This window comes from Macaca mulatta, chromosome 7 (assembly GCF_049350105.2).
Source record: "Macaca mulatta isolate MMU2019108-1 chromosome 7, T2T-MMU8v2.0, whole genome shotgun sequence".
NCBI lineage: Eukaryota > Metazoa > Chordata > Mammalia > Primates > Cercopithecidae > Macaca > Macaca mulatta.
The window spans coordinates 62,988,123-63,012,572 of record NC_133412.1 but is presented as its reverse complement, the minus strand read 5'-3'; positions in this window follow the sequence as shown (position 1 = coordinate 63,012,572).

The window sequence follows — 24,450 nt, the reverse complement described above, 5'->3', positions numbered from 1 at the left end:
CTGAGAAACTGCTGAGTGTTCTGTTAATTCATCTCACAGAGTTACATCTGTATTTCGTGGATCTCTTTGCTAGCCTTATTTCTGTGGAATCTGAAAACAGATATTTCGGATCCCTTTGAAGACTATAGGGCCAAAGGAAATATCCTCCGATAACAAAGAGAAAGAAGCTTTCTGAGAAACTTCTTTGTGTTCTGTGAAATCATCTCACAGAGTTACAGCTTTCCCATCAAGAAGCCTTTCGTAAGACAGTTCTTGTGGAATTGGCAAAGTGATATTTGGAAGCACATAGAGGGCTATGGTGAAAAAGGAAATATCCTCAGATGAAATCTGGAAAGAAGCTTTCTGAGAAACTGCTGAGTGTTCTGTTAATTCATCTCACAGAGTTACATCTGTATTTCGCGGATCTCTTAGCTAGCCTTATTTCTGTGGAATCTGAGAACAGATATTTCGGATCCCTTTGAAGAATATAGGGCCAAAGGAAATATCCTCCGATAACAAAGAGAAAGAAGCTCTCTGAGAAACTTCTTTGTGTTCTGTGAAATCATCTCACAGAGTTACAGCTTTCCCCTAAATAAGACTTTCGCTAAGACACTTCTTGTGGAATTGGCAAAGTGATATTTGGAAGCCCATAGAGGGCTGTGATGAAAAATGAAATATCCTCACATGAAATCTGGAAAGAAGATCTCTGTGAAACTGCTGAGCGTTCTGTTAATTCATCTCACAGAGTTACATCTGTATTTCGTGGATCTCTTTGCTCACCTTATTTCTGTGGAATCTGAGAACAGATATTTCGGATCCTTTTGAAGACTATTGGGCCAAAGGAAATATCCTCCGATAACAAAGAGAAAGAAGCTTTCTGAGAAACTTCTTTGTGTTCTGTGAAATCATCTCACAGCGTTACAGCTTTGCCCTCAAGAAGCCTTTCGCTAAGACAGTTCTTGTGGAATTGGCAAAGTGATATTTGGAAGCCCATAGAGGGCTATGGTGAAAAAGGAAATATCCTCAGATGATATCTGGAAAGAAGCTTTCTGAGAAACTGCTGAGTGTTCTGTTAATTCATCTCACAGAGTTACATCTGTATTTCGCGGATCTCTTTGCTAGCCTTCTTTCTGTGGAATCTGAGAACAGATATTTCGGATCCCTTTGTAGACTATAGGGCCAAAGGAAATATCCTCCGATAACAAAGAGAAAGAAGCTTTCTGAGAAACTTCTTTGTGTTCTGTGAAATCATCTCACAGAGTTACAGCTTTCTCCTCAAGAAGCCTTTCGCTAAGACAGTTCTTGTGGAATTGGCAAAGTGATATTTGGAAGCCCATAGAGGTCTATGGTGAAAAAGGAAATATCCTCAGATGAAATCTGGAAAGAAGCTTTCTGAGAAACTCCTGAGTGTTCTGTTAATTCATCTCACAGGGTTACATCTGTATATCGCGGATCTCTTTGCTAGCCTTATTTCTGTGGAATCTGAGAACAGATATTTCGGATCCCTTTGAAGACTATAGGGCCAAAGGAAATATCCTCCGATAACAAAGAGAAAGAAGCTTTCTGAGAAACTTCTTTGTGTTCTGTGAAATCATCTCACAGAGTTACAGCTTTCCCCTCAAGAAGCCTTTCGCTAAGACAGTTCTTGTGGAATTGGCAAAGTGATATTTGGAAGCACATAGAGGGCTATGGTGAAAAAGGAAATATCCTCAGATGAAATCTGGAAGGAAGCTTTCTGAGAAACTGCTGAGTGTTCTGTTAATTCATCTCACAGAGTTACATCTGTATTTCGCGGATCACTTTGCTAACCTTATTTCTGTGGAATCTGAGAACAGATATTTCGGATCCCTTTGAAGACTATAGGGCCAAAGGAAATATCCTCCGATAAGAAAGAGAAAGAAGCTTTCTGAGAAACTTCTTTGTGTTCTGTGAAATCATCTCACAGAGTTACAGCTTTCCCCTCAAGAAGCTTTTCGCTAAGACAGTTCTTGTGGAATTGGCAAAGTGATATTTGGAAGCCCATAGAGGGCTATGGTGAAAAAGGAAATGTCCTCAGATGAAATCTGGAAAGAAGATTTCTGAGAAACTGCTGAGTGATCTGTTATTTCATCTCACAGAGTTACATCTGTATTTCGTGGATCTCTTTGCTAGCCTTATTTCTGTGGAATCTGAGAACAGATATTTCGGATCCCTTTGAAGACTATAGGGCCAAAGGAAATATCCTCCGATAACAAAGAGAAAGAAGCTTTCTCAGAAACTTCTTTGTGTTCTGTGAAATCATCTCACAGAGTTACAGCTTTTTGCTCAAGAAGCCTTTCGCTAAGACAGTTCTTGTGGAATTGGCAAAGTGATATTTGGAAGCCCATAGAGGGCTATGGTGAAAAAGGAATATCCTCAGATGAAATCTGGAAAGAAACTTTCTGAGAAACTGCTGAGTGTTCTGTTAATTCATCTCTCAGAGTAACGTCTGTATTTCGCGGATCTCTTTGCTAGCCTTATTTCTGTGGAATCTGAGAACAGATATTTCGGATCCCTTTGAAGACTATAGGGCCAAACGAAATATCCTCCGATAACAAAAAGAAAGAAGCTTTCTGAGAAACTTCTTTGTTTTCTGTGAAATCATCTCACAGAGTTACAGCTTTCCCCTCAAAAAGCCTTTCGCTAAGACAGTTCTTGTGGAAATGGCAATGTGATATTTGGAAGCCCATAGAGGGCTATGGTGAAAAAGGAAATATCCTCAGATGAAATCTGGAAAGAAGCTTTCTGAGAAACTGCTGAGTGTTCTGTTAATTCATCTCACAGAGTTACATCTGTATTTCGTGGATCTCTTTGCTAGCCTTATTTCTGTGGAATCTGAGAACAGATATTTCGGATCCCTTGAAGACTATAGGGCCAAAGGAAATATCCTCCGATAACAAAGAGAAAGAAGCTTTCTGAGAAACTTCCTTGTGTTCTGTTAAATAATCTCACAGAGTTACAGCTTTCCCCTCAAGAAGCCTTTCGCTAAGACAGTTCTTGTGGAATTGGCAAAGTGATATTTGGAAGCCCATAGAGGGCTATGGTGAAAAAGGAAATATCCTCAGATGAAATCTATAAAGAAGCTTTCTGAGAAACTGCTGCGTGTTCTGTTAATTCATCTCACAGAGTTACATCTGTATGTCGTGGATCTCTTTGCTAACCTTATTTCTGTGGAATCTGAGAACAGATATTTCGGATCCCTTTGAAGACTATAGGGCCAAAGGAAATATCCTCCGATAACAAAGAGAAAGAAGCTTTCTGAGAAACTTCTTTGTGTTCTGTGAAATCATCTCACAGAGTTACAGCTTTCTCCTCAAGAAGCCTTTCGCTAAGACAGTTCTTGTGGAATTGGCAAAGTGATATTTGGAAGCCCATAGAGGGCTATGGTGAAAAAGGAAATATCCTCAGATGAAATCTGGAAAGAAGCTTTCTGAGAAACTCCTGAGTGTTCTGTTAATTCATCTCACAGAGTTACATCTGTATTTCGCGGATCTCTTTGCTAGCCTTTTTTCTGTGGAATCTGAGAACAGATATTTCGGATCCCTTTGAAGACTATAGGGCCAAAGGAAATATCCTCCGATAACAAAGAGAAAGAAGCTTTCTGAGAAACTTCTTCGTGTTCTGTGAAATCATCTCACAGAGTTACAGCTTTCCCCTCAAGAAGCCTTTCGCTATGACAGTTCTTGTGGAATTGGCAAAGTGATATTTGGAAGCCCATAGAGGGCTATGGTGAAAAAGGAAATATCCACAGATGAAATCTGGAAAGAAGCTTTCTGAGAAACTGCTGAGTGTTCTGTTAATTCATCTCACAGAGTTACATCTGTATTTCGTGGATCTCTTTGCTAGCCTTATTTCTCTGGAATCTGAGAACAGATATTTCGGATCCCTTTGAAGACTATAGGGCCAAAGGAAATATCCTCCGATAACAAAGAGAAAGAAGCTTTCTGAGAAACTTCTTTGTGTTCTGTGAAATCATCTCACAGAGTTACAGCTTTCCCCTCAAGAAGCCTTTCGCTAAGACAGTTCTTGTGGAATTAGCAAAGTGATATTTGGAAGCCCATAGAGGGCTATGGTGAAAAAGGAAATAACCTCAGATGAAATCTGGAAAGAAGCTTTCTGAGAAACTGCTGAGTGTTCTGTTAATTCATCTCACAGAGTTACATCTGTATTTCGCGGATCTCTTTGCTAGCCTTATTTCTGTGGAATCTGAGAGCAGATATTTCGGATCCCTTTGAAGACTATAGGGCCAAAGGAAATATTCTCTGATAACAAAGAGAAAGAAGCTTTCTGAGAAACTTCTTCGTGTTCTGTGAAATCATCTCACAGAGTTACAGCTTTCCCCTCAAGAAGCTTTTCGCTAAGACACTTCTTGTGGAATTGGCAAAGTGATATTTCGAAGCCCATAGAGGGCTATGGTGAAAAAGGAAATATCCTCAGATGAAATCTGGAAAGAAGCTTTCTGAGAAACTGCTAAGTGTTCTGTTAATTCATCTCACAGAGTTACATCTGTATTTCGTGGATCTCTTTGCTAGCCTTATTTCTGTGGAATCTGAAAACAGATATTTCGGATCCCTATGAAGACTATAGGGCCAAAGGAAATATTCTACGATAACAAAGAGAAAGAAGCTTTCTGAGAAACTTCTTTGTGTTCTGTGAAATCATCTCACAGAGTTACAGCTTTCCCCTCAAGAAGCCTTTCGTAAGACAGTTCTTGTGGAATTGGCAAAGTGATATTTGGAAGCCCGTAGAGGGCTATGGTGAAAAAGGAAATATCCTCAGATGAAATCTGGAAAGAAGCTTTCTGAGAAACTGGTGAGTGTTCTGTTAATTCATCTCACAGAGTTACATCTGTATTTCGTGGATCTCTTTGCTAGCCTTATTTCTGTGGAATCTGAGAACAGATATTTCGGATCCCTTTTGAAGACTATAGGGCCAAAGGAAATATCCTCCGATAACAAAGAGAAAGAAGCTTTCTGAGAAACGTCTTTGTGTTCTGTGAAATCACCTCACTGAGTTACAGCTTTCCCCTCAAGAAGCCTCTCGCTAAGACATTTCTTGTGGAATTGGCAAAGTGATATTTGGAAGCCCATAGAGGCTATGGTGAAAAATGAAATATCCTCAGATGAAATCTGGAAAGAAGCTCTCTGAGAAACTGCTGAGTGTTCTGTTAATTCATCTCACAGAGTTACATCTGTATTTCGTGGATCTCTTTGCTAGCCTTATTTCTGTGGAATCTGAGAACAGATATTTCGGATCCCTTTGAAGAATATAGGGCCTAAGGAAATATCCTCCGATAACAAAGTGAAAGAAGCTTTCTGAGAAACTTCTTTGTGTTCTGTGAAATCATCTCACAGAGTTACAGCTTTCCCCTCAAGAAGCCTTTCGCTAAGACAGTTCTTGTTTAATTGGCAAAGTGATATTTGCAAGCCCATAGAGGGCTATGGTGAAAAAGGAAATATCCTCAGATGAAATCTGGAAAGAAGCTTTCTGAGAAACTGCTGAGTGTTCTGTTAATTCATCTCACAGAGTTACATCTGTATGTCCTGGATCTCTTTGCTAACCTTATTTCTGTGGAATCTGAGAACAGATATTTCGGATCCCTTTGAAGACTATAGGGCCAAAGGAAATATCCTCCGATAACAAAGAGAAAGAAGCTTTCTGAGAAACTTCTTTGTGTTCTGTGAAATCATCTCACAGGGTTACAGCTTTCCCCTCAAGAAGCCTTTCGCTAAGACAGTTCTTGTGGAATTGGCAAAGTGATATTTGGAAGCCCATAGAGGGCTATGGTGAAAAAGGAAATATCCTCAGATGAAATCTGGAAAGAAGATTTCTGAGAAACTGCTGAGTGATCTGTTATTTCATCTCACAGAGTTACATCTGTATTTCGTGGATCTCTTTGCTAGCCTTATTTCTGTGGAATCTGAGAACAGATATTTCGGATCCCTTTGAAGACTATAGGGCCAAAGGAAATATCCTCCGAAAACAAAGAGAAAGAAGCTTTCAGAGAAACTTCTTTGTGTTCTTTGAAATCATCTCACAGAGTTACAGCATTCCCCTCAAGAAGCCTTTCGCTAAGACAGTTCTTGTGGAATTGGCAAAGTGATATTTGGAAGCCCATTGAGGGCTATGGTGAAAAAGGAAATATCCTCAGATGAAATCTGGAAAGAAGCTTTCTGAGAAACTGCTCAGTGTTCTGTTAATTCATCTCACAGAGTTACAGCTGTATTTCGTGGATCTCTTTGGTAGCCTTATTTCTGTGGAATCTGAGAACAGATATTTCAGATCCCTTTGAAGACTATAGGGCCAAAGGAAATATCCTCCGATAACAAAGAGAAAGAAGCTTTCTGAGAAACTTCTTTGTGTTCTGTGAAATCATCTCACAGAGTTACAGCTTTCCCCTCAAGAAGCCTCTCGCTAAGGCATTTCTTGTGGAATTGGCAAAGTGATATTTGGAAGCCCATAGAGGGCTATGGTGTAAAAGGAAATATCCTCAGATGAAATCTGCAAAGAAGCTCTCTGAGAAACTGCTGAGTGTTCTGTTAATTCATCTCACAGAGTTACATCTGTATATCGTGGATCTCTTTGCTAGCCTTATTTCTGTGGAATCTGAGAACAGAAATTTCGGATCCCTTTGAAGACTATAGGGCCAAAGGAAATATCCTCCGATAACAAAGAGAAAGAAGCTTTCTGAGAAACTTCTTTGTGTTCTGTTAAATGATCTCACAGAGTTACAGCTTTTCCCCTCAAGAAGCCTTTCGCTAAGACAGTTCTTGTGGAATTGGCAAAGTGATATTTGGAAGCCCATAGAGGGCTATGGTGGAAAAGTAAATAACCTCAGATGAAATCTGGAAAGAAGCTTTCTGAGAAACTGCTGAGTGTTCTGTTAATTCATCTCACAGAGTTACATCTGTATTTCATGGATCTCTTTGCTAGCCTTATTTCTGTGGAATCTGAGAACAGATATTTCGGATCCCTTTGAAGACTATAGGGCCAAAGGAAATATTCTCCGATAACAAAGAGAAAGAAGCTTTCTGAGAAACTTCTTTGTGTTCTGTGAAATCATCTCACATAGTTACAGCTTTCGCCTCAAGAAGCCTTTCGCTAAGACAGTTCTTGTGGAATTGGCAAAGTGATATTTCGAAGCCCTTAGAGGGCTATGGTGAAAAAGGAAATATCCTCAGATGAAATCTGGAAAGAAGCTCTCTGAGAAACTGCTGAGTGTTCTGTTAATTCATCTCACAGAGTTACATCTGTATTTCGTGGATCTCTTTGCTAGCCTTATTTCTGTGGAATCTGAAAACAGATATTTCCGATCCCTTTGAAGACTATAGGGCCAAAGGAAATATCCTCCGATAACAAAGAGAAAGAAGCTTTCTGAGAAACTTCTTTGTGTTCTGTGAAATCATCTCACAGAGTTACAGCTTTCCCATCAAGAAGCCTTTCGTAAGACAGTTCTTGTGGAATTGGCAAAGTGATATTTGGAAGCACATAGAGGGCTATGGTGAAAAAGGAAATATCCTCAGATGAAATCTGGAAAGAAGCTTTCTGAGAAACTGCTGAGTGTTCTGTTAATTCATCTCACAGAGTTACATCTGTATTTCGCGGATCTCTTAGCTAGCCTTATTTCTGTGGAATCTGAGAACAGATATTTCGGATCCCTTTGAAGACTATAGGGCCAAAGGAAATATCCTCCGATAACAAAGAGAAAGAAGCTCTCTGAGAAACTTCTTTGTGTTCTGTGAAATCATCTCACAGAGTTACAGCTTTCCCCTAAATAAGACTTTCGCTAAGACACTTCTTGTGGAATTGGCAAAGTGATATTTGGAAGCCCATAGAGGGCTGTGATGAAAAATGAAATATCCTCACATGAAATCTGGAAAGAAGATCTCTGAGAAACTGCTGAGTGTTCTGTTAATTCATCTCACAGAGTTACATCTGTATTTCGTGGATCTCTTTGCTCACCTTATTTCTGTGGAATCTGAGAACAGATATTTCGGATCCTTTTGAAGACTATTGGGCCAAAGGAAATATCCTCCGATAACAAAGAGAAAGAAGCTTTCTGAGAAACTTCTTTGTGTTCTGTGAAATCATCTCACAGCGTTACAGCTTTGCCCTCAAGAAGCCTTTCGCTAAGACAGTTCTTGTGGAATTGGCAAAGTGATATTTGGAAGCCCATAGAGGGCTATGGTGAAAAAGGAAATATCCTCAGATGATATCTGGAAAGAAGCTTTCTGAGAAACTGCTGCGTGTTCTGTTAATTCATCTCACAGAGTTACATCTGTATTTCGCGGATCTCTTTGCTAGCCTTCTTTCTGTGGAATCTGAGAACAGATATTTCGGATCCCTTTGAAGACTATAGGGCCAAAGGAAATATCCTCCGATAACAAAGAGAAAGAAGCTTTCTCAGAAACTTCTTTGTGTTCTGTGAAATCATCTCACAGAGTTACAGCTTTTTGCTCAAAAAGCCTTTCGCTAAGACAGTTCTTGTGGAATTGGCAAAGTGATATTTGGAAGCCCATAGAGGGCTATGGTGAAAAAGGAATATCCTCAGATGAAATCTGGAAAGAAACTTTCTGAGAAACTACTGAGTGTTCTGTTAATTCATCTCTCAGAGTAACATCTGTATTTCGCGGATCTCTTTGCTAGCCTTATTTCTGTGGAATCTGAGAACAGATATTTCGGATCCCTTTGAAGACTATAGGGCCAAACGAAATATCCTCCGATAAGAAAAAGAAAGAAGCTTTCTGAGAAACTTCTTTGTTTTCTGTGAAATCATCTCACAGAGTTACAGCTTTCCCCTCAAAAAGCCTTTCGCTAAGACAGTTCTTGGGGAAATGGCAATGTGATATTTGGAAGCCCATAGAGGGCTATGGTGAAAAAGGAAATATCCTCAGATGAAATCTGGAAAGAAGCTTTCTGAGAAACTGCTGAGTGTTCTGTTAATTCATCTCACAGAGTTACATCTGTATTTCGTGGATCTCTTTGCTAGTCTTATTTCTGTGGAATCTAAGAACAGATATTTCGGATCCCTTGAAGACTATAGGGCCAAAGGAAATATCCTCCGATAACAAAGAGAAAGAAGCTTTCTGAGAAACTTCCTTGTGTTCTGTTAAATCATCTCACAGAGTTACAGCTTTCCCCTCAAGAAGCCTTTCGCTAAGACAGTTCTTGTGGAATTGGCAAAGTGATATTTGGTAGCCCATAGAGGGCTATGGTGAAAAAGGAAATATCCTCAGATGAAATCTATAAAGAAGCTTTCTGAGAAACTGCTGCGTGTTCTGTTAATTCATCTCACAGAGTTACATCTGTATGTCGTGGATCTCTTTGCTAACCTTATTTCTGTGGAATCTGAGAACAGATATTTCGGATCCCTTTGTAGACTATAGGGCCAAAGGAAATATCCTCCGATAACAAAGAGAAAGAAGCTTTCTGAGAAACTTCTTTGTGTTCTGTGAAATCATCTCACAGAGTTACAGCTTTCTCCTCAAGAAGCCTTTCGCTAAGACAGTTCTTGTGGAATTGGCAAAGTGATATTTGGAAGCCCATAGAGGTCTATGGTGAAAAAGGAAATATCCTCAGATGAAATCTGGAAAGAAGCTTTCTGAGAAACTCCTGAGTGTTCTGTTAATTCATCTCACAGGGTTACATCTGTATTTCGCGGATCTCTTTGCTAGCCTTATTTCTGTGGAATCTGAGAACAGATATTTCGGATCCCTTTGAAGACTATAGGGCCAAAGGAAATATCCTCCGATAACAAAGAGAAAGAAGCTTTCTGAGAAACTTCTTTGTGTTCTGTGAAATCATCTCACAGAGTTACAGCTTTCCCCTCAAGAAGCCTTTCGCTAAGACAGTTCTTGTGGAATTGGCAAAGTGATATTTGGAAGCACATAGAGGGCTATGGTGAAAAAGGAAATATCCTCAGATGAAATCTGGAAGGAAGCTTTCTGAGAAACTGCTGAGTGTTCTGTTAATTCATCTCACAGAGTTACATCTGTATTTCGCGGATCACTTTGCTAACCTTATTTCTGTGGAATCTGAGAACAGATATTTCGGATCCCTTTGAAGACTAAAGGGCCAAAGGAAATATCCTCCGATAAGAAAGAGAAAGAAGCTTTCTGAGAAACTTCTTTGTGTTCTGTGAAATCATCTCACAGAGTTACAGCTTTCCCCTCAAGAAGCTTTTCGCTAAGACAGTTCTTGTGGAATTGGCAAAGTGATATTTGGAAGCCCATAGAGGGCTATGGTGAAAAAGGAAATATCCTCAGATGAAATCTGGAAAGAAGATTTCTGAGAAACTGCTGAGTGATCTGTTATTTCATCTCACAGAGTTACATCTGTATTTCGTGGATCTCTTTGCTAGCCTTATTTCTGTGGAATCTGAGAACAGATATTTCGGATCCCTTTGAAGACTATAGGGCCAAAGGAAATATCCTCCGAAAACAAAGAGAAAGAAGCTTTCAGAGAAACTTCTTTGTGTTCTTTGAAATCATCTCACAGAGTTACAGCTTTCCCCTCAAGAAGCCTTTCGCTAAGACAGTTCTTGTGGAATTGGCAAAGTGATATTTGGAAGCCCATTGAGGGCTATGGTGAAAAAGGAAATATCCTCAGATGAAATCTGGAAAGAAGCTTTCTGAGAAACTGCTGAGTGTTCTGTTAATTCATCTCACAGAGTTACATCTGTATTTCGCGGATCTCTTTGCTAGCCTTCTTTCTGTGGAATCTGAGAACAGATATTTCGGATCCCTTTGAAGACTATAGGGCCAAAGGAAATATCCTCCGATAACAAAGAGAAAGAAGCTTTCTCAGAAACTTCTTTGTGTTCTGTGAAATCATCTCACAGAGTTACAGCTTTTTGCTCAAGAAGCCTTTCGCTAAGACAGTTCTTGTGGAATTGGCAAAGTGATATTTGGAAGCCCATAGAGGGCTATGGTGAAAAAGGAATATCCTCAGATGAAATCTGGAAAGAAACTTTCTGAGAAACTGCTGAGTGTTCTGTTAATTCATCTCTCAGAGTAACATCTGTATTTCGCGGATCTCTTTGCTAGCCTTATTTCTGTGGAATCTGAGAACTGATATTTCGGATCCCTTTGAAGACTATAGGGCCAAACGAAATATCCTCCGATAACAAAAAGAAAGAAGCTTTCTGAGAAACTTCTTTGTTTTCTGTGAAATCATCTCACAGAGTTACAGCTTTCCCCTCAAAAAGCCTTTCGCTAAGACAGTTCTTGTGGAAATGGCAATGTGATATTTGGAAGCCCATAGAGGGCTATGGTGAAAAAGGAAATATCCTCAGATGAAATCTGGAAAGAAGCTTTCTGAGAAACTGCTGAGTGTTCTGTTAATTCATCTCACAGAGTTACATCTGTATTTCGTGGATCTCTTTGCTAGCCTTATTTCTGTGGAATCTGAGAACAGATATTTCGGATCCCTTGAAGACTATAGGGCCAAAGGAAATATCCTCCGATAACAAAGAGAAAGAAGCTTTCTGAGAAACTTCCTTGTGTTCTGTTAAATCATCTCACAGAGTTACAGCTTTCCCCTCAAGAAGCCTTTCGCTAAGACATTTCTTGTGGAATTGGCAAAGTGATATTTGGAAGCCCATAGAGGGCTATGGTGAAAAAGGAAATATCCTCAGATGAAATCTATAAAGAAGCTTTCTGAGAAACTGCTGCGTGTTCTGTTAATTCATCTCACAGAGTTACATCTGTATGTCGTGGATCTCTTTGCTAACCTTATTTCTGTGGAATCTGAGAACAGATATTTCGGATCCCTTTGAAGACTATAGGGCCAAAGGAAATATCCTCCGATAACAAAGAGAAAGAAGCTTTCTGAGAAACTTCTTTGTGTTCTGTGAAATCATCTCACAGAGTTACAGCTTTCTCCTCAAGAAGCCTTTCGCTAAGACAGTTCTTGTGGAATTGGCAAAGTGATATTTGGAAGCCCATAGAGGGCTATGGTGAAAAAGGAAATATCCTCAGATGAAATCTGGAAAGAAGCTTTCTGAGAAACTCCTGAGTGTTCTGTTAATTCATCTCACAGAGTTACATCTGTATTTCGCGGATCTCTTTGCTAGCCTTATTTCTGTGGAATCTGAGAACAGATATTTCGGATCCCTTTGAAGACTATAGGGCCAAAGGAAATATCCTCCGATAACAAAGAGAAAGAAGCTTTCTGGGAAACTTCTTTGTGTTCTGTGAAATCATCTCACAGAGTTACAGCTTTCCCCTCAAGAAGCCTTTCGCTAAGACAGTTCTTGTGGAATTGGCAAAGTGATATTTGGAAGCACATAGAGGGCTATGGTGAAAAAGGAAATATCCACAGATGAAATCTGGAAAGAAGCTTTCTGAGAAACTGCTGAGTGTTCTGTTAATTCATCTCACAGAGTTACATCTGTATTTCGCGGATCTCTTTGCTAGCCTTATTTCTGTGGAATCTGAGAGCAGATATTTCGGATCCCTTTGAAGACTATAGGGCCAAAGGAAATATTCTCCGATAACAAAGAGAAAGAAGCTTTCTGAGAAACTTCTTTGTGTTCTGTGAAATCATCTCACAGAGTTACAGCTTTCCCCTCAAGAAGCTTTTCGCTAAGACAGTTCTTGTGGAATTGGCAAAGTGATATTTCGAAGCCCATAGAGGGCTATGGTGAAAAAGGAAATATCCTCAGATGAAATCTGGAAAGAAGCTTTCTGAGAAACTGCTAAGTGTTCTGTTAATTCATCTCACAGAGTTACATCTGTATTTCGTGGATCTCTTTGCTAGCCTTACTTCTGTGGAATCTGAAAACAGATATTTCGGATCCCTTTGAAGACTATAGGGCCAAATGAAATATTCTACGATAACAAAGAGAAAGAAGCTTTCTGAGAAACTTCTTTGTGTTCTGTGAAATCATCTCACAGAGTTACAGCTTTCCCCTCAAGAAGCCTTTCGTAAGACAGTTCTTGTGGAATTGGCAAAGTGATAATTGGAAGCCCGTAGAGGGCTATGGTGAAAAAGGAAATATTCTCAGATGAAATCTGGAAAGAAGCTTTCTGAGAAACTGCTGAGTGTTCTGTTAATTCATCTCACAGAGTTACATCTGTATTTCGTGGATCTCTTTGCTAGCCTTATTTCTGTGGAATCAGAATAGATATTTCGGATCCCTTTTGAAGACTATAGGGCCAAAGGAAATATCCTCCGATAACAAGGAGAAAGAAGCTTTCTGAGAAACGTCTTTGTGTTCTGTGAAATCACCTCACTGAGTTACAGCTTTCCCCTCAGGAAGCCTCTCGCTAAGACATTTCTTGTGGAATTGGCAAAGTGATATTTGGAAGCCCATAGAGGCTATGGTGAAAAATGAAATATCCTCTGATGAAATCTGGAAAGAAGCTCTCTGAGAAACTGCTGAGTGCTCTGTTAATTCATCTCACAGAGTTACATCTGTGTTTCGTGGATCTCTTTGCTAGCCTTATTTCTGTGGAATCTGAGAATAGATATTTCGGATCCCTTTGAAGAATATAGGGCCTAAGGAAATATCCTCCGATAACAAAGTGAAAGAAGCTTTCTGAGAAACTTCTTTGTGTTCTGTGAAATCATCTCACAGAGTTACAGCTTTCCCCTCAAGAAGCCTTTCGCTAAGACAGTTCTTGTGGAATTGGCAAAGTGATATTTGGAAGCCCATAGAGGTCTATGGTGAAAAAGGAAATATCCTCAGATGAAATCTGGAAAGAAGCTTTCTGAGAAACTGCTGAGTGTTCTGTTAATTCATCTCACAGAGTTACATCTGTATGTCCTGGATCTCTTTGCTAACCTTATTTCTGTGGAATCTGAGAACAGATATTTCGGATCCCTTTGAAGACTATAGGGCCAAAGGAAATATCCTCCGATAACAAAGAGAAAGAAGCTTTCTGAGAAACTTCTTTGTGTTCTGTGAAATCATCTCACAGAGTTACAGCTTTCTCCTCAAGAAGCCTTTCGCTAAGACAGTTCTTGTGGAATTGGCAAAGTGATATTTGGAAGCCCATAGAGGGCTATGGTGAAAAAGGAAATATCCTCAGATGAAATCTGGAAAGAAGCTTTCTGAGAAACTCCTGAGTGTTCTGTTAATTCATCTCACAGAGTTACATCTGTATTTCGCGGATCTCTTTGCTAGCCTTATTTCTGTGGAATCTGAGAACAGATATTTCGGATCCCTTTGAAGACTATAGGGCCAAAGGAAATATCCTCCGATAACAAAGAGAAAGAAGCTTTCTGGGAAACTTCTTTGTGTTCTGTGAAATCATCTCACAGAGTTACAGCTTTCCCCTCAAGAAGCCTTTCGCTAAGACAGTTCTTGTGGAATTGGCAAAGTGATATTTGGAAGCACATAGAGGGCTATGGTGAAAAAGGAAATATCCACAGATGAAATCTGGAAAGAAGCTTTCTGAGAAACTGCTGAGTGTTCTGTTAATTCATCTCACAGAGTTACATCTGTATTTCGCGGATCTCTTTGCTAGTCTTATTTCTGTGGAATCTGAGAGCAGATATTTCGGATCCCTTTGAAGACTATAGGGCCAAAGGAAATATTCTCCGATAACAAAGAGAAAGAAGCTTTCTGAGAAACTTCTTTGTGTTCTGTGAAATCATCTCACAGAGTTACAGCTTTCCCCTCAAGAAGCTTTTCGCTAAGACAGTTCTTGTGGAATTGGCAAAGTGATATTTCGAAGCCCATAGAGGGCTATGGTGAAAAAGGAAATATCCTCAGATGAAATCTGGAAAGAAGCTTTCTGAGAAACTGCTAAGTGTTCTGTTAATTCATCTCACAGAGTTACATCTGTATTTCGTGGATCTCTTTGCTAGCCTTACTTCTGTGGAATCTGAAAACAGATATTTCGGATCCCTTTGAAGACTATAGGGCCAAATGAAATATTCTACGATAACAAAGAGAAAGAAGCTTTCTGAGAAACTTCTTTGTGTTCTGTGAAATCATCTCACAGAGTTACAGCTTTCCCCTCAAGAAGCCTTTCGTAAGACAGTTCTTGTGGAATTGGCAAAGTGATAATTGGAAGCCCGTAGAGGGCTATGGTGAAAAAGGAAATATTCTCAGATGAAATCTGGAAAGAAGCTTTCTGAGAAACTGCTGAGTGTTCTGTTAATTCATCTCACAGAGTTACATCTGTATTTCGTGGATCTCCTTGCTAGCCTTATTTCTGTGGAATCAGAATAGATATTTCGGATCCCTTTTGAAGACTATAGGGCCAAAGGAAATATCCTCCGATAACAAGGAGAAAGAAGCTTTCTGAGAAACGTCTTTGTGTTCTGTGAAATCACCTCACTGAGTTACAGCTTTCCCCTCAGGAAGCCTCTCGCTAAGACATTTCTTGTGGAATTGGCAAAGTGATATTTGGAAGCCCATAGAGGCTATGGTGAAAAATGAAATATCCTCTGATGAAATCTGGAAAGAAGCTCTCTGAGAAACTGCTGAGTGCTCTGTTAATTCATCTCACAGAGTTACATCTGTGTTTCGTGGATCTCTTTGCTAGCCTTATTTCTGTGGAATCTGAGAATAGATATTTCGGATCCCTTTGAAGAATATAGGGCCTAAGGAAATATCCTCCGATAACAAAGTGAAAGAAGCTTTCTGAGAAACTTCTTTGTGTTCTGTGAAATCATCTCACAGAGTTACAGCTTTCCCCTCAAGAAGCCTTTCGCTAAGACAGTTCTTGTGGAATTGGCAAAGTGATATTTGGAAGCCCATAGAGGGCTATGGTGAAAAAGGAAATATCCTCAGATGAAATCTGGAAAGAAGCTTTCTGAGAAACTGCTGAGTGTTCTGTTAATTCATCTCACAGAGTTACATCTGTATGTCCTGGATCTCTTTGCTAACCTTATTTCTGTGGAATCTGAGAACAGATATTTCGGATCCCTTTGAAGACTATAGGGCCAAAGGAAATATCCTCCGAAAACAAAGAGAAAGAAGCTTTCAGAGAAACTTCTTTGTGTTCTTTGAAATCATCTCACAGAGTTACAGCTTTCCCCTCAAGAAGCCTTTCGCTAAGACAGTTCTTTTGGAATTGGCAAAGTGATATTTGGAAGCCCATTGAGGGCTATGGTGAAAAAGGAAATATCCTCAGATGAAATCTGGAAAGAAGCTTTCTGAGAAACTGCTGAGTGTTCTGTTAATTCATCTCACAGAGTTACATCTGTGTTTCGTGGATCTCTTTGCTAGCCTTATTTCTGTGGAATCTGAGAACAGATATTTCGGATCCCTTTGAAGACTATAGGGCCAAAGGAAATATCCTCCGATAACAAAGAGAAAGAAGCTTTCTGAGAAACTTCTTTGTGTTCTGTTAAATCATCTCACAGAGTTACAGCTTTGCCCTCAAGAAGCCTTTCGCTAATACAGTTCTTGTGGAATTGGCAAAGTGATATTTGGAAGCCCATAGAGGGCTATGGTGAAAAAGGAATTATCCTCAGATGAAATCTGGAAAGAAGCTTTCTGAGAAACTGCTGCATGTTCTGTTAATTCATCTCACAGAGTTACATCTGTATGTCATGGATCTCTTTGCTAACCTTATTTCTGTGGAATCTGAGAACAGATATTTCAGATCCCTTTGAAGACTATAGGGCCAAAGGAAATATCCTCCGATAACAAAGAGAAAGAAGCTTTCTGAGAAACTTCTTTGTGTTCTGTGAAATCATCTCACAGAGTTACAGCTTTCCCCTCAAGAAGCCTTTCGCTAAGACAGTTCTTGTGGAATTGGCAAAGTGATATTTGGAAGCCCATAGAGGGCTATGGTGAAAAAGGAAATATCCTCAAATGAAATCTATAAAGAAGCTTTCTGAGAAACTGCTGGGTGTTATGTTAATTCATCTCACAGAGTTACATCTGTATTTCGTGGATCTCTTTGCTAGCCTTATTTCTGTGGAATCTGACAACAGATATTTCGGATCCCTTTGAAGACTATAGGGCCAAAAGTAATATCCTCCGAAAACAAAGAGAAAGAAGCTTTCTGAGAAACTTCTTTGTGTTCTGTGAAATCATCTCACAGAGTTACAGCTTTCCCCTCAAGAAGCCTTTCGCTAAGACAGTTCTTGTGGAATTGGCAAAGTGATATTTGGAAGCCCATAGAGGGCTATGGTGAAAAAGGAAATATCCTCAGATGAAATCTGGAAAGAAGCTTTCTGAGAAACTGCTTAGTGTTCTGTTAATTCATCTCACAGAGTTACATCTGTATTTCGTGGATCTCTTTGGTAGCCTTATTTCTGTGGAATCTGAGAACAGATATTTCAGATCCCTTTGAAGACTATAGGGCCAAAGGAAATATCCTCCGATAACAAAGAGAAAGAAGATTTCTGAGAAACTTCTTTGTGTTCTGTGAAATCATCTCACAGAGTTACAGCTTTCCCCTCAAGAAGCCTCTCGCTAAGGCATTTCTTGTGGAATTGGCAAAGTGATATTTGGAAGCCCATAGAGGGCTATGGTGTAAAAGGAAATATCCTCAGATGAAATCTGCAAAGAAGCTCTCTGAGAAACTGCTGAGTGTTCTGTTAATTCATCTCACAGAGTTACATCTGTATATCGTGGATCTCTTTGCTAGCCTTATTTCTGTGGAATCTGAGAACAGATATTTCGGATCCCTTTGAAGACTATAGGGCCAAAGGAAATATCCTCCGATAAGAAAGAGAAAGAAGCTTTCTGAGAAACTTCTTTGTGTTCTGTTAAATGATCTCACAGAGTTACAGCTTTTCCCCTCAAGAAGCCTTTCGCTAAGACAGTTCTTGTGGAATTGGCAAAGTGATATTTGGAAGCCCATAGAGGGCTATGGTGGAAAAGGAAATAACCTGAGATGAAATCTGGAAAGAAGCTTTCTGAGAAACTGCTGAGTGTTCTGTTAATTCATCTCACAGAGTTACATCTGTATTTCATGGATCTCTTTGCTAGCCTTATTTCTGTGGAATCTGAGAACAGATATTTCGGATCCCTTTGAAGACTATAGGGCCAAAGGAAATATTCTCCGATAACAAAGAGAAAGAAGCTTTCTGAGAAACTTCTTTGTGTTCTGTGAAATCATCTCACATAGTTACAGCTTTCCCCTTAAGAAGCCTTTCGCTAAGACAGTTCTTGTGGAATTGGCAAAGTGATATTTCGAAGCCCATAGAGGGCTATGGTGAAAAAGGAAATATCCTCAGATGAAATCTGGAAAGAAGCTCTCTGAGAAACTGCTGAGTGTTCTGTTAATTCATCTCACAGAGTTACATCTGTATTTCGTGGATCTCTTTGCTCGCCTTATTTCTGTGGAATCTGAAAACAGATATTTCGGATCCCTTTGAAGACTATAGGGCCAAAGGAAATATCCTCCGATAACAAAGAGAAAGAAGCTTTCTGAGAAACTTCTTTGTGTTCTGTGAAATCATCCCACAGAGTTACAGCTTTCCCATCAAGAAGCCTTTCGTAAGACAGTTCTTGTGGAATTGGCAAAGTGATATTTGGAAGCCCATAGAGGGCTATGGTGAAAAAGGAAATATCCTCAGATGAAATCTGGAAAGAAGCTTTCTGAGAAACTGCTGAGTGTTCTGTTAATTCATCTCACAGAGTTACATCTGTATTTCGCGGATCTCTTAGCTAGCCTTTTTTCTGTGGAATCTGAGAACAGATATTTCGGATCCCTTTGAAGACTATAGGGCCAAAGGAAATATCCTCCGATAACAAAGAGAAAGAAGCTCTCTGAGAAACTTCTTTGTGTTCTGTGAAATCATCTCACAGAGTTACAGCTTTCCCCTAAATAAGACTTTCGCTAAGACACTTCTTGTGGAATTGGCAAAGTGATATTTGGAAGCCCATAGAGGGCTGTGATGAAAAATGAAATATCCTCACATGAAATCTGGAAAGAAGATCTCTGAGAAACTGCTGAGTGTTCTGTTAATTCATCTCACAGAGTTACATCTGTATTTCGTGGATCTCTTTGCTCACCTTATTTCTGTGGAATCTGAGAACAGATATTTCGGATCCTTTTGAAGACTATTGGGCCAAAGGAAATATCCTCCGATAACAAAGAGAAAGAAGCTTTCTGAGAAACTTCTTTGTGTTCTGTGAAATCATCTCACAGCGTTACAGCTTTGCCCTCAAGAAGCCTTTCGCTAAGACAGTTATTGTGGAATTGGCAAAGTGATATTTGGAAGCCCATAGAGGGCTATGGTGAAAAAGGAAATATCCTCAGATGATATCTGGAAAGAAGCTTTCTGAGAAACTGCTGAGTGTTCTGTTAATTCATCTCACAGAGTTACATCTGTATTTCGCGGATCTCTTTGCTAGCCTTCTTTCTGTGGAATCTGAGAACAGATATTTCGGATCCCTTTGAAGACTATAGGGCCAAAGGAAATATCCTCCGATAACAAAGAGAAAGAAGCTTTCTCAGAAACTTCTTTGTGTTCTGTGAAATCATCTCACAGAGTTACAGCTTTTTGCTCAAGAAGCCTTTCGCTAAGACAGTTCTTGTGGAATTGGCAAAGTGATATTTGGAAGCCCATAGAGGGCTATGGTGAAAAAGGAATATCCTCAGATGAAATCTGGAAAGAAACTTTCTGAGAAACTGCTGAGTGTTCTGTTAATTCATCTCTCAGAGTAACATCTGTATTTCGCGGATCTCTTTGCTAGCCTTATTTCTGTGGAATCTGAGAACAGATATTTCGGATCCCTTTGAAGACTATAGGGCCAAACGAAATATCCTCCGATAACAAAAAGAAAGAAGCTTTCTGAGAAACTTCTTTGTTTTCTGTGAAATCATCTCACAGAGTTACAGCTTTCCCCTCAAGAAGCCTTTCGCTAAGACAGTTCTTGTGGAAATGGCAATGTGATATTTGGAAGCCCATAGAGGTCTATGGTGAAAAAGGAAATATCCTCAGATGAAATCTGGAAAGAAGCTTTCTGAGAAACTGCTGAGTGTTCTGTTAATTCATCTCACAGAGTTACATCTGTATTTCGTGGATCTCTTTGCTAGCCTTATTTCTGTGGAATCTGAGAACAGATATTTCGGATCCCTTGAAGACTATAGGGCCAAAGGAAATATCCTCCGATAACAAAGAAAAAGAAGCTTTCTGAGAAACTTCCTTGTGTTCTGTTAAATCATCTCACAGAGTTACAGCTTTCCCCTCAAGAAGCCTTTCGCTAAGACAGTTCTTGTGGAATTGGCAAAGTGATATTTGGAAGCCCATAGAGGGCTATGGTGAAAAAGGAAATATCCTCAGATGAAATCTATAAAGAAGCTTTCTGAGAAACTGCTGCGTGTTCTGTTAATTCATCTCACAGAGTTACATCTGTATGTCGTGGTACTCTTTGCTAACCTTATTTCTGTGGAATCTGAGAACAGATATTTCGGAACCCTTTGAAGACTATAGGGCCAAAGGAAATATCCTCCGATAACAAAGAGAAAGAAGCTTTCTGAGAAACTTCTTTGTGTTCTGTGAAATCATCTCACAGAGTTACAGCTTTCTCCTCAAGAAGCCTTTCGCTAAGACAGTTCTTGTGGAATTGGCAATGTGATATTTGGAAGACCATAGAGGGCTATGGTGAAAAAGGAAATATCCTCAGATGAAATCTGGAAAGAAGCTTTCTGAGAAACTGCTCAGTGTTCTGTTAATTCATCTCACAGAGTTACATCTGTATTTCGTGGATCTCTTTGCTAGCCTTATTTCTGTGGAATCTGACAACAGATATTTCGGATCCCTTTGAAGACTATAGGGCCAAAGGAAATATCCTCCGAAAACAAAGAGAAAGAAGCTTTCTGAGAAACTTCTTTGTGTTCTGTGAAATCATCTCACAGAGTTACAGCTTTCCCCTCAAGAAGCCTTTCGCTAAGACAGTTCTTGTGGAATTGGCAAAGTGATATTTGGAAGCCCTTAGAGGGCTATGGTGAAAAAGGAAATATCCTCAGATGAAATCTGGAAAGAAGCTTTCTGAGAAACTGCTGAGTGTTCTGTTAATTCATCTCACAGAGTTACATCTGTATTTCGTGGATCTCTTTGCTAGCCTTATTTCTGTGGAATCTGAGAACAGATATTTCGGATCCCTTTGAAGACTATAGGGCCTAAGGAAATATCCTCCGATAACAAAGAGAAAGAATCTTTCTGAGAAACGTCTTTGTGTTCTGTGAAATCATCTCACAGAGTTACAGCTTTCCCCTCAAGAAGCCTCTCGCTAAGACATTTCTTGTGGAATTGGCAAAGTGATATTTGGAAGCCCATAGAGGGCTATGGTGTAAAAGGAAATATCCTCAGATGATATCTGCAAAGAAGCTCTCTGAGAAACTGCTGAGTGTTCTGTTAATTCATCTCACAGAGTTACATCTGTATATCGTGGATCTCTTTGCTAGCCTTATTTCTGTGGAATCTGAGAACAGATATTTCGGATCCCTTTGAAGACTATAGGGCCAAAGGAAATATCCTCCGATAACAAAGAGAAAGAAGCTTTCTGAGAAACTTCTTTGTGTTCTGTTAAATGATCTCACAGAGTTACAGCTTTTCCCCTCAAGAAGCCTTTCGCTAAGACAGTTCTTGTGGAATTAGCAAAGTGATATTTGGAAGCCCATAGAGGGCTATGGTGAAAAAGGATATAACCTCAGATGAAATCTGGAAAGAAGCTTTCTGAGAAACTGCTGAGTGTTCTGTTAATTCATCTCACAGAGTTACATCTGTATTTCATGGATCTCTTTGCTAGCCTTATTTCTGTGGAATCTGAGAACAGATATTTCGGATCCCTTTGAAGACTATAGGGCCAAAGGAAATATTCTCCGATAACAAAGAGAAAGAAGCTGTCTGAGAAACTTCTTTGTGTTCTGTGAAATCATCTCACAGAGTTACAGCTTTCCCCTCAAGAAGCCTTTCGCTAAGACAGTTCTTGTGCAATTGGCAAAGTGATATTTCGAAGCCCATAGAGGGCTATTGTGAAAAAGGAAATATCCTCAGATGAAATCTGGAAAGAAGCTTTCTGAGAAACTGCTGAGTGTTCTGTTAATTCACTTCACAGAGTTACATCTGTATTTCGTGGATCTCTTTGCTAGCCTTATTTCTGTGGAATCTGAAAACAGATATTTCGGATCCCTTTGAAGACTATAGGGCCAAAGGAAATATCCTCCGATAACAAAGAGAAAGAAGCTTTCTGAGAAACTTCTTTGTGTTCTGTGAAATCATCTCACAGAGTTACAGCTTTCCCCTCAAGAAGCCTTTCGTAAGACAGTTCTTGTGGAATTGGCAAAGTGATATTTGGAAGCCCATAGAGGGCTATGGAGAAAAAGGAAATATCCTCAGATGAAATCAGGAAAGAAGCTTTCTGAGAAACTGCTGAGTGTTCTGTTAATTCATCTCACAGAGTTACATCTGTATTTCGTGGATCTCTTTGCTAGCCTTATTTCTGTGGAATCTGAGAACAGATATTTCGGATCCCTTTTGAAGACTATAGGGCCAAAGGAAATATCCTCCGATAACAAAGAGAAAGAATCTTTCTGAGAAACGTCTTTGTGTTCTGTGAAATCATCTTACTGAGTTACAGCTTTCCCCTCAAGAAGCCTTTCGCTAAGACAGTTCTGGTGGAATTGGCAAAGTGATATTTGGAAGCCCATAGAGGGCTATGGTGAAAAAGGAAATATCCTCAGATGAAATCTGGAAAGAAGCTTTCTGAGAAACTGCTGCGTGTTCTGTTAATTCATCTCACAGAGTTACATCTGTATTTCGCGGATCTCTTTGCTAGCCTTCTTTCTGTGGAATCTGAGAACAGATATTTCGGATCACTTTGAAGACTATAGGGCCAAACGAAATATCCTCCGATAACAAAAAGAAAGAAGCTTTCTGAGAAACTTCTTTGTTTTCTGTGAAATCATCTCACAGAGTTACAGCTTTCCCCTCGAGAAGCCTTTCGCTAAGACAGTTCTTGTGGAAATGGCAATGTGATATTTGGAAGCCCATAGAGGGCTATGGTGAAAAAGGAAATATCCTCAGATGAAATCTGGAAAGAAGCTTTCTGAGAAACTGCTGAGTGTTCTGTTAATTCATCTCACAGAGTTACATCTGTATTTCGTGGATCTCTTTGCTAGCCTTATTTCTGTGGAATCTGAGAACAGATATTTCGGATCCCTTGAAGACTATAGGGCCAAAGGAAATATCCTCCGATAACAAAGAGAAAGAAGCTTTCTGAGAAACTTCCTTGTGTTCTGTTAAATCATCTCACAGAGTTACAGCTTTCCCCTCAAGAAGCCTTTCGCTAAGACAGTTCTTGTGGAATTGACAAAGTGATATTTGGAAGCCCATAGAGGGCTATGGTGAAAAAGGAAATATCCTCAGATGAAATCTATAAAGAAGCTTTCTGAGAAACTGCGGCGTGTTCTGTTAATTCATCTCACAGAGTTACATCTGTATGTCGTGGTACTCTTTGCTAACCTTATTTCTGTGGAATCTGAGAACAGATATTTCGGATCCCTTTGAAGACTATAGGGCCAAAGGAAATATCCTCCGATAACAAAGAGAAAGAAGCTTTCTGAGAAAATTCTTTGTGTTCTGTGAAATCATCTCACAGAGTTACAGCTTTCTCCTCAAGAAGCCTTTCGCTAAGACAGTTCTTGTGGAATTGGCAATGTGATATTTGGAAGCCCATAGAGGGCTATGGTGAAAAAGGAAATATCCTCAGATGAAATCTGGAAAGAAGCTTTCTGAGAAACTGCTCAGTGTTCTGTTAATTCATCTCACAGAGTTACATCTGTATTTCGTGGATCTCTTTGCTAGCCTTATTTCTGTGGAATCTGACAACAGATACTTCGAATCCCTTTGAAGACTATAGGGCCAAAGGAAATATCCTCCGAAAACAAAGAGAAAGAAGCTTTCTGAGAAACTTCTTTGTGTTCTGTGAAATCATCTCACAGAGTTACAGCTTTCCCCTCAAGAAGCCTTTCGCTAAGACAGTTCTTGTGGAATTGGCAAAGTGATATTTGGAAGCCCTTAGAGGGCTATGGTGAAAAAGGAAATATCCTCAGATGAAATCTGGAAAGAAGCTTTCTGAGAAACTGCTGAGTGTTCTGTTAATTCATCTCACAGAGTTACATCTGTATTTCGTGGATCTCTTTGCTAGCCTTATTTCTGTGGAATCTGAGAACAGATATTTCGGATCCCTTTGAAGACTATAGGGCCAAAGGAAATATCCTCCGATAACAAAGAGAAAGAAGCTTTCTGAGAAACTTCTTTGTGTTCTGTGAAATCATCTCACAGAGTTACAGCTTTCCCCTCAAGAAGCCTCTCGCTAAGACATTTCTTGTGGAATTGGCAAAGTGATATTTGGAAGCCCATAGAGGGCTATGGTGTAAAAGGAAATATCCTCAGATGATATCTGCAAAGAAGCTCTCTGAGAAACTGCTGAGTGTTCTGTTAATTCATCTCACAGAGTTACATCTGTATATCGTGGATCTCTTTGCTAGCCTTATTTCTGTGGAATCTGAGAACAGATATTTCGGATCC